A 10,000-nucleotide genomic window follows, 5' to 3' on the forward strand; every position below is an offset into this window, starting at 1 on the left:
AACAATAAACCCCTTATGCGTGTGTAAACCGATGTTGGGCTGCTCAACATCTTTCATGGTTACATCACTTGCACCAGAACCCACGGTGCCGATTTGGTAATATGTTGTACATTTACTCTCAAGATGTACGCTTCGGCCCCTTATTCAGGGGCTCAAGCTATTACCAGCAAGAACAATCCTCATCCAGACTTGAACTCGAAACACCCGGAGGCGAACGGTTTAACTAATAAGTGCACCAGTCTTGAATCCATGCGTCGGTGGAAACAATGCCGGCGTGTTGCATGTATTAGCTCTGAACTTAGCGAGTGATTGCCTTGCAGCTGTCATACTGAGCGTAGAGCGTGATTATCGCTCACTTGAACCATGTTGAATGGCTCTTTGGTGTAGGGTAAGGCACCAATTTGTTGGGGCGTAACGGTCACCACCAACTTAAGACTTGCTTATAGGCATTTCAACGTTTTCAACTCTTAAATCGACCGTGTTTCATTATCATCTCTTCTTCTTATTAAATGCATCGAGTTCGTTCCATTGGGTAGTTCGCGTGGCGAACGGTTTGATGCAGCCCCCCGGGGGGGACCACGGCACTTTACACCGGGCATGGTGTATGCGCAACCTACAGATCACCAATATATTTGTGATCGATAATGCACACTTCTTACACGACTGACCAGTCGACAGCGCTGCCTTCCTATTATGCGTGTGTAAACCGATGTTGGGCTGCTCAACATCTTTCACGGTTACATCACTTGCACCCGAACCCATGGTGCCGATTTGGTAATATGTTGTACATGGTCTCAAGATGTACGCTTCGACCCCTTATTCAGGGGCTCAAGCTATTACCAGCAAGATCAATCCTCATCCAGACTTGAACTCGAAACACCCGGAGGCGAACGGTTTAACTAATAAGTGCACCAGTCTTGAATCCATGCGTCGGTGGAAACAATGCCGGCATGTTGCATGTATTAGCTCTGAACATAGCGAGTGATTGCCTTGTAGCTGTCGAACTGAGCGTAGAATGTGATTATCGCTCACTTGAAAGGGTCAAGCCCTTTCGAGTCGTCCGGTTTTTACGCCAGACGACTCGGTTCACCATCTTTCGGGAAGGGACCGTCTCGGTCGCAAGCTGCTCCGGTCCCCAAACAACCTGCGACAAATGATAGGAAATGCCGACATCAATACGTGTTCAGTTTGGTTTATCGCTCATAGGTCTTTTTGACCATCGATCCCTGATTATAACTCTCAATTAAACAGTCAGGAGAGTAAGGCATGCCCATCGATATCTCATCGACAGGCGATACCGCAAGAACGGCCAACGACACATCAGGTGATCGATTATTGCTACGACTTTTGCTTAATCGTTTCCACTCCTTAGAGAAAGAAACCCCCGGGGACCGTCTCGGTCGCAAGCTGCTCCGGTCCCTAAACAACCTGCGACAAATGATAGGAAATGCCGACATCAATATGTGTTCAGTTTGGTTTATCGCTCATTGGTCTGTTTGACCATCGATCCCTGATTAAACTCTCAGTAATCCAGTCGGGAGAGTAAGGCATGCCCATCGATATCTCATCGACAGGCGATACCGCTTGAACGGCCAACGACACATCAGAGGATCGTATCTTGCTACAACTTTTGCTTAATCGTTTCTTCTCCTTGGAGAAAGAAACCCCCGGGGACCGTCTCGGCCGCAAGCTGCTCCGGTCCCTAAACAACCTGCGGCATCAAATGATAGGAAAAGCCGACATCAATACGTGTTCAGTTTGGTTTATCGCTCATTGGTCTTGTTTGACCATCGATCCCTGATTAATACTCTCAATTAGAAGGTCGGTAGAGTAAGGCATGCCCATCGATATCTCATCGACAGGCGATACCGCATGAACGGCCAACGACACATCAGAGGATCGTATCTTGCTACAACTCTTGCTTAATAGTTTCCACTCCTTGGAGAAAGAAACCCCCGGGGACCGTCTCGGCCGCAAGTTGCTCCGGTCCCTAAACAACCTGCGGCATCAAATGATAGGAAAAGCCGACATCAATACGTGTTCAGTTTGGTTTATCGCTCATAGGTCTGTTTGACCATCGATCCTAGAATTCAACTTTCGAGTAAGGCATGCCCGTCGATATCTCATCGATAGGCGATACCGGTAGAACGGCCAACGACACACATCTAGGATCGCATTTACTCTTCCTTGGATGGATAACCAATACCCTAGGACCGTTTCATCGCGAGCTGCTCCGGTCCTCAAACAACTCGCGAACCACCGATAGGATGATATTAGGAATGGCCGACTTTCATCCTTTAACTCTCAGTTCTGCTTACCAAAACATAGGTACTTGGACCTTAAAGACCACTATATGTTCCCCGATCGGGGGCAATCGGAACGTCTATCCATCATCAACATCGTTTCACTCATTCCGAACCACCAAATTGGACAGACAGTACCATATTCACCAACCGATTGCTTCAATTTCGCAAACTGTATGGTAAGTTCTACTAATTTCACATCTTACCATCGACTAATAGTGCATAAATCCACTTGGAAATCACTTTTCCTTGGTCCTCGGACCTTCTACGACAACGTCCAACAAATATCCGAAGTCGTTTCCCAACTTAGACCAAGCATTTCGTATCTTTACTTCTAATCGATTTTTTCTCTCATAATTGACGATCAAAATCTAAAAACCACATTTTGAGCCAGAAGCAGTCGTCCGATCGTCCTGGGGGTAGTCTCAATCGATTTAGAAGGGCCCAATTCATAAAGATACGTACTCAGTCAAATTCATGCTTCTGGCTCACCTACCCCCTATATAGAAAACGAAAGCGTACAGGCGTGGAAAACGTGCCATTTTTCTCCATCACGGACTTTTTTTTTCTCGTTGCACCGACTCTAGTAAAAAAGTGAAATTTTTTACTAGTTACCAACTTTTGCAAATTATCATCGGATATCACTTTTCATGGTCTATAGTAAGTTCTTATCACGTTTTAGTAGTTTTTGAAAAAAAAATTTTTTTGAACTTTTCAAAATTTTTCAAAACAAAGTTTTTGTAGGCGGTTTTGTGTATGGAGGGTTACTAGTCTCGGGGTCACTGTTTGACCAAAAAACCACTATATATCATTCGAAAGGTAATTTCAAGGGCTACAAAAAATTGTTCTACGGCACCCCCCTCCGACGTCTAGTATTCGAGTTATTGGCCAAAAACCATCACTTGAGCGATTTTTCGTTCAGGGTACCCGACTCTAGTAAAAAAGTGAAATTTTTCTCGATTGACCAAGTGTTGCAAATGACCATCGGATTTCACTTTTTATGGTCTATAGTGAGTTCTGATCACGATTTGGTACTTTTTGAAAAAATTTTTTTGACGCACTTTTCAAAATTTTGCAAAACCAAAACTTTTTAGGCGGTTTTGTGTATGGAGGGTTACTAGTCTCGGGGTCACTGTTTGACCAAAAAACCACTATATATCATTCGAAAGGTAATTTCAAGGGCTACAAAAAATTGTTCTACGGCACCCCCCTCCGACGTCTAGTATTCGAGTTATTGGCCAAAAACCGCAACTATAGCGGTTTTTCGTACAGGGTACCCGACTCTAGTAAAATGATGCGATTTTTACTAGTCTAGGAACTTTTTGGTCAAAAAATCAAGTATATGTCATTCGATAGATAATTTCAAGGGCTACCAAAAATTGTTCTACGGCACCCCCCTCCGACGTCTAGTATTCGAGTTATTAGCCAAAAACCGCAACTATAGCGGTTTTTCGTACAGGGTACCCGACTCTAGTAAAATGATGCGATTTTTACTAGTCTAGGGAACTTTTTGGCCAAAAATCAAGTATATGTCATTCGATAGATAATTTCAAGGGCTACCAAAAATTGTTCCACGACACCCCCCTGCGACGTCTAGTATTCGAGTTATTAGCCAAAAACCGCAACTTAAGCGGTTTTTCGTCCAGGGTACCCGACTCTAGTAAAATGATGCGATTTTTACTAGTCTAGGGAACTTTTTGGCCAAAAATCAAGTATATGTCATTCGATAGATAATTTCAAGGGCTACCAAAAATTGTTCCACGACACCCCCCTGCGACGTCTAGTATTCGAGTTATTAGCCAAAAACCGCAACTTAAGCGGTTTTTCGTCCAGGGTACCCGACTCTAGTAAAATGATGCGATTTTTACTAGTCTAGGGAACTTTTTGGCCAAAAAATCAAGTATATGTCATTCGATAGATAATTTCAAGGGCTACCAAAAATTGTTCCACGACACCCCCCTGCGACGTCTAGTATTCGAGTTATTGGCCAAAAACCGCAACTATAGCGGTTTTTCGTACAGGGTACCCGACTCTAGTAAAATGATGCGATTTTTACTAGTCTAGGAACTTTTTGGTCAAAAAATCAAGTATATGTCATTCGATAGATAATTTCAAGGGCTACCAAAAATTGTTCTACGGCACCCCCCTGCGACGTCTAGTATTCGAGTTATTGGCCAAAAACCGCAACTATAGCGGTTTTTCGTACAGGGTACCCGACTCTAGTAAAATGATGCGATTTTTACTAGTCTAGGAACTTTTTGGTCAAAAAATCAAGTATATGTCATTCGATAGATAATTTCAAGGGCTACCAAAAATTGTTCTACGGCACCCCCCTGCGACGTCTAGTATTCGAGTTATTAGCCAAAAACCGCAACTTAAGCGGTTTTTCGTCCAGGGTACCCGACTCTAGTAAAATGATGCGATTTTTACTAGTCTAGGCAACTTTTTGGCCAAAAATCAAGTATATGTCATTCGATAGATAATTTCAAGGGCTACCAAAAATTGTTCCACGACACCCCCCTGCGACGTCTAGTATTCGAGTTATGGGCCAAAAACCATTCATACTTGAGCATTTTGCTCATTTTGCCTGTACGGGTACCGGGGACTAGTAAAATCAGGCCAATTTTACTAGAGTAGGGGTCCTTTTTGGTCAAAAAAACAACTTTTGCTCGTTCGATAGGGAATCGATAGGGCAACAAAAAATCGTTCTACGACCCCCCCTTCCGATGTCTAGTATTCGAGTTATGGGCCAAAAACTGTTTATAGCTAATTTTTCACTCGATTTTTCACCAAGTATCGCACATTACTCCGGTTCTATACATTGTATCGTCAATCTTTAAGATTTTATGGGTAGTTCCAACTGTTTGCTGCATTTCATCCATACATCACCAACCGATTCAATGTCTGTGCTAGAAGTTATTAGAGGAATAAAAAAATTTACCCTTGGCTTTGGACCGTAGAGTTTTACCCATTTTTGGCCCGTATTTGCCCCATAGCTCCGCCGGTATCCAAGATATGGCCACACTTTCTTCTGGCCATGGATAGATGGCACTGGTGGCTAAATTTCTTCCATGCACCACTAATCGCTACCATGTCTGTGGCCGGAGCTATTCACGAAAGCGCCTCGCGCACTCTAGGATTTTTGGTCCACCTGGCACCATTTTTGGCCCGTATTTGCCCCATAGCTCCGCCGGTATCCAAGATATCGCCACACTTTCTTCTGGCCATGGGTAGATGGCACTTGTGGCTAGATTTCGTCCATGCACCACTAATCGCTACCATGTCTGTGGCCGGAGCTATTCACGAAAGCGCCTCGCGCACTTGGTCGGATTTTTGGTCCACCTGGCACCATTTTTGGCCCGTATTTGCCCCATAGCTCCGCCGGTATCCAAGATATCGCCACACTTTCTTCTGGCCATGGGTAGATGGCACTTGTGGCTAGATTTCGTCCATGCACCACTAATCGCTACCATGTCTGTGGCCGGAGCTATTCACGAAAGCGCCTCGCGCACTTGGTCGGATTTTTGGTCCACCTGGCACCATTGTTGGCCCGTATTTGCCCCATAGCTCCGCCGGTATCCAAGATATGGCCACACTTTCTTCTGGCCATGGGTAGATGGCACTTGTGGCTAGATTTCTTCCATGCACCACTAATCGCTACCATGTCTCTGGCCGGAGCTATTCGACGAACAACCATCGCATTTACCTAGGTACTTTTTCGGATTTTTGGTCCAACTTGCACCATTTTTGGCCCATATTTGCCCCATAGCTCCGCCGGTATCCAAGATATGGCCACACTTTCTTCTGGCCATGGGTAGATGGCACTTGTGGCTAGATTTCTTCCATGCACCACTAATCGCTACCATGTCTGTGGCCGGAGCTATTCACGAAAGCGCCTCGCGCACTTGGTCGGATTTTTGGTCCACCTGGCACCATTGTTGGCCCGTATTTGCCCCATAGCTCCGCCGGTATCCAAGATATGGCCACACTTTGTTCTGGCCATGGGTAGATGGCACTTGTGGCTAGATTTCTTCCATGCACCACTAATCGCTACCATGTCTCTGGCCGGAGCTATTCGACGAACAACCATCGCATTTACCTAGGTACTTTTTCGGATTTTTGGTCCAACTTGCACCATTTTTGGCCCGTATTTGCCCCATAGCTCCGCCGGTATCCAAGATATGGCCACACTTTCTTCTGGCCATGGGTAGATGGCACTTGTGGCTAGATTTCTTCCATGCACCACTAATCGCTACCATGTCTGTGGCCGGAGCTATTCGACGAACAACCATCGCATTTACCTAGGTACTTTTTCGGATTTTTGGTCCAACTTGCACCATTTTTGGCCCGTATTTGCCCCATAGCTCCGCCGGTATCCAAGATATGGCCACACTTTGTTCTGGCCATGGGTAGATGGCACTTGTGGCTAGATTTCTTCCATGCACCACTAATCGCTACCATGTCTGTGGCCGGAGCTATTCGACGAACAACCATCGCATTTACCTAGGTACTTTTTCGGATTTTTGGTCCAACTTGCACCATTTTTGGCCCGTATTTGCCCCATAGCTCCGCCGGTATCCAAGATATGGCCACACTTTCTTCTGGCCATGGGTAGATGGCACTTGTGGCTAGATTTCTTCCATGCACCACTAATCGCTACCATGTCTGTGGCCGGAGCTATTCGACGAACAACCATCGCATTTACCTAGGTACTTTTTCGGATTTTTGGTCCAACTTGCACCATTTTTGGCCCATATTTGCCCCATAGCTCCGCCGGTATCCAAGATATGGCCACACTTTCTTCTGGCCATGGGTAGATGGCACTTGTGGCTAGATTTCTTCCATGCACCACTAATCGCTACCATGTCTGTGGCCGGAGCTATTCGACGAACAACCATCGCATTCACCTTCTCGTTGCACTTCTTCGGGAATTTGGTGCAACCAAGTTTTCACTATAACTTGGTCATTTTCCGTCCATCGGACATGCGGTTTTGGGTGTCGATACTTGACACCGCGCGCTACAATATGTTCCTCCACGACCATGTGGTCCGATGCTTCCAACAGGAGCTATTCGAGGAGTACCGATTTTTCACCATTAAAAATGCTCGTTTTTGCACCAACTTTTGCCTATAACTCAGGCTGTATCGATCGGATCTTCAATCTTGAAAAAGTTTTGGATAGGTGGCATCAAATGCTACATTTCGTTCTTCCACGTCAACTTTGTCCGATGTCTAGCAAAAAAGTTATTCGCGAACCAAGTCCAGAACCCATGCAATGGCTGCCCACATTGCATACATCACGGCGGTTAACTCTCGTTACTCTATACCGAGGACTTGGTACTTTTTCAGGCATTCGTTGCTACTTCTCGGTTCATGATATTCGTTTACGGTCTTCACTAGGGCATTTGGTGCTCCTTATCGGTTCATGATATTCGTTTACGGTCTTCACTAGGGCATTTGGTGCTCCTTATCGGTTCATGATATTCGTTTACGGTCTTCACTAGGGCATTTGGTAATGGGCTTCCCACTTTCTACTGATCGATCCATACTCACTTGCGTGCACCTAGCCTAGGAAGGTTTCCTATGGCTTCCCATCTTTCTACTGATCGATCCATACTCACTTGCGTGCACCTAGCCTAGGAAGGTTTCCTTGGGCTTCCCATCTTTCTACTGATCGATCCATACTCACTTGCGTGCACCTAGCCTAGGAAGGTTTCCTTGGGCTTCCCATCTTTCTACTGATCGATCCATACTCACTTGCGTGCACCTAGCCTAGGAAGGTTTCCTATGGCTTCCCATCTTTCTACTGATCGATCCATACTCACTTGCGTGCACCTAGCCTAGGAAGGTTTCCTTGGGCTTCCCATCTTTCTACTGATCGATCCATACTCACTTGCGTGCACCTAGCCTAGGAAGGTTTCCTTGGGCTTCCCATCTTTCTACTGATCGATCCATACTCACTTGCGTGCACCTAGCCTAGGAAGGTTTCCTTGGGCTTCCCATCTTTCTACTGATCGATCCATACTCACTTGCGTGCACCTAGCCTAGGAAGGTTTCCTTGGGCTTCCCATCTTTCTACTGATCGATCCATACTCACTTGCGTGCACCTAGCCTACGAAGGTTTCCTTGGGCTTCCCATCTTTCTACTGATCGATCCATACTCACTTGCGTGCACCTAGCCTAGGAAGGTTTCCTTGGGCTTCCCATCTTTCTACTGATCGATCCATACTCACTTGCGTGCACCTAGCCTACGAAGGTTTCCTTGGGCTTCCCATCTTTCTACTGATCGATCCATACTCACTTGCGTGCACCTAGCCTAGGAAGGTTTCCTATGGCTTCCCATCTTTCTACTGATTGATCCATACTCACTTGCGTGCACCTAGCCTAGGAAGGTTTCCTATGGCTTCCCATCTTTCTACTGATCGATCCATACTCACTTGCGTGCACCTAGCCTAGGAAGGTTTCCCTTCGGTACCGACTTCCATCTACGCACTCGATATAACCTAGGTACTTGGTACCGATGTTGGTTAACACTCAAGCATTTCTTGCATCCTGCGTGCAAGGTACCAATTTTCACTTCTTAGGTACGTTTATGGGCCCGCATTAATCCAATATCGCTCCGATGGCCTTTCGCATTATTTCATCCGATAGCCCTTGCCAAAAGCTACCAAAAGTTCCTCCACGGCCATGTGCTCCGACGCTTAGTTTAGGAAATATTCGAAAAAATTCAAAATAGGAAGCATTTTCTTATTGGAAAATCACCTTAAATCGATGGCCATTTTTTGGGCAAAAACTTTAACGTCTTCCCGACTTTGCGGGAATTGCGAATTTTAGGCACCCAGAGAAAATCTTTTACTTTAAGGGGGCGGCCGCGAAGTTGCCCAAAGTCTCGGACACAAAAATTCTCAAGTTCCCAACTCTAGTAAAGCGCCCTATGAGTATCTCCTGGCCCGCGAGCTCTGCGAGCGGGCCAGCTTCGGCGATTTTTGCCTTTTCGCCTAGGCGGTTCTTCTACGAAATTGGCCCACAGCTTTTGGTCAGAAAGCTAGCATTTGTTGCAACAGTTAGGTACTTGGTACCACATTTTGGTATCCATTTGGGCATTTGTGGCAACTACTCGGTACTTTGGCCCACATTTCGCTCTACTCGGGCTTCTATGGTGGTACTTGTCGGTACTTCTGGCCAACTTAGGCCAATTGGGTGCAACTTGTGGGTACTCTGTGGGTACTTTAGGGCGTATTGTGTCTTTCGGGTGAACCTTCGCGATACTTCATGGGTACTGATGGCCAACTTAGGAACATTCAGTGCAACCTTTGGGCCTAAGGAAATTTGTCCAACTCTTTGGACTTAGAAAATTTTCTGGACTTAGAAAATTTTCTGGACTTGTAAAAATTTTCAAATGTTCAATTTGGCCCACATTTCGCTCTACTCGGGCCTCTATGGTGCTACTTGGCGGTACTTTTGGCCAACTTAGGCCAATTGGGTGCTCTTTGTGGGTACTCTATCGGTACTTTTGGCCAACTTAGGCCAATGGGGTGCTATATGTGGGTGCTCTATCGGTACTTTTGGCCATGTTAGGCCCATTCGGTGCTATTTGTGGGTACTCTATCGGTACTTTTGGCCAACTTAGGCCAATTGGGTGCTCTTTGTGGGTACTCTATCGGTACTTTTGGCCATGTTAGGCCCACTCGGTGCTAT

The sequence above is a fragment of the Anopheles funestus genome (genome assembly GCF_943734845.2).
Source record: "Anopheles funestus chromosome X unlocalized genomic scaffold, idAnoFuneDA-416_04 X_unloc_100, whole genome shotgun sequence".
NCBI lineage: Eukaryota > Metazoa > Arthropoda > Insecta > Diptera > Culicidae > Anopheles > Anopheles funestus.